Below are 1,640 nucleotides of genomic sequence, written 5' to 3'. Positions count from 1 at the left end.
AGCTTTGATAGTGTGGGCGACTTCGACTTCAAAATCCCGAGTCCGATAGCTGAAGAACCAAAATCTATAAAACAGAGAATCAAAGAAACGGAGTAAGCATTTAATGCTTAGTAAGTTTGAGTCATAAATTTAGACACAACCAAAGTATAGCATTTATGTAGCTAAACAGATAATTTCACATGCACAAATTCTCAATATCATACTTACTTCACATTACCAACCCTTATATTCATACAAAAGATCAACTTAGCCAAAGGCGGTAGCTCATTTATCAATCGAGCAAATACTTATTTGTAAGGGCTCAACTAATTCAAAGCACATACAAAACATACCTCGTTGTTGGGATTTCAAGCGTATTAACTGAAATTTTACAGCAAGTTCATTCATTCCCGAATCACGTACCTTCGAGTTTAACCGGATATAGCTACTCATTCAAATGCCTTGGGACATAGCCCGGTTATAGTAACTCGCACAAATGCCTTGGGACTTAACCGGATTTAGTAACTCGCACAAATGCCTTGGGACTTAACCCGGATTTAGTAACTCGCACAAATGCCTTCGGATCTTAGTCCGGATATAGTCACTTAGCACAAAGCCTTGGGACTTAGCCGGACATCATTGAATAACCATGCACATTTATCAATAAATCATGACACATTCAGTATTTCATTTTCATTAGCAAAACTCAAACACAAGGCACTTTTCACACTTGCAATTTCGGCTCAATAGCCACACACAAAAAGCATGATTTTAATTTGCTTAAAACATGATCTAATCAAAGCATGATCTAAGTTCTATTACTCAAGAACTTACCTCGGATGTTGTCGAAGCGGCTTCAACGGCTATTCGATCACTTTTTCCTTTCCCTTATCCAACTGTGGTCCTCTAAGCTCTTGAGCTAATTCAAACAAATTTAACTTATTAAAGTCTCATTTTGCTAGCTTATGGCGAATATGACAAGGAGTTTGATAGGTCATATGGCCACCTTTTAGCTCAAATACACAATGATCATACGCATTTTAATCACATCAATCAATTTAATACAATTCATTCGAACATCAAAAGAGAAGCTCAAGGTATTAGCCCATATATACATTAGACATTAAAGTCCCATATGTACGAAATCACGAATCGAATTCAACATATTTGCTAATATTCCGCTTAGCGAATTTTCTAAGTCAAGCTAAAGCCATCAATAGGCTACCTATGGCGAACATACACATCAACTCATATACTCATTCATGTGGCCGAACATACATGTCTATGTTGGGGCCGATTGCAACACTTAATACATTCTACAAGTATGGTCACTTGTATTGACTAAACACCATTTTGTTTCAAGTTCAAAACTTGGCTAATACACACATATACACTAGTAAATCAAACACTAGCATTTGCACTTCACCTTACTACCATTTCTCATCCAATAACGTGAACAACAACATATTTCTCTTCTACTTCCTACCATGGCCGAATGCATCACAACACCATACCATTTCGATTTTGGTCATGGTTAAACAAAGAACTTAATGTCTCACTCAAAAAAAAATGCTAAAAAGAAGATTTAAGAGTCATCAATCCACTTTCACATGCATCATTTCAAAGCTTCATTTTTAGCATGTAAATGATATCAACACCAA

This window comes from Gossypium arboreum, chromosome 4 (genome assembly GCF_025698485.1).
Source record: "Gossypium arboreum isolate Shixiya-1 chromosome 4, ASM2569848v2, whole genome shotgun sequence".
In the NCBI taxonomy this organism is placed as follows: Eukaryota; Viridiplantae; Streptophyta; class Magnoliopsida; order Malvales; family Malvaceae; genus Gossypium; species Gossypium arboreum.
This window is presented reverse-complemented; position numbering follows the sequence as displayed.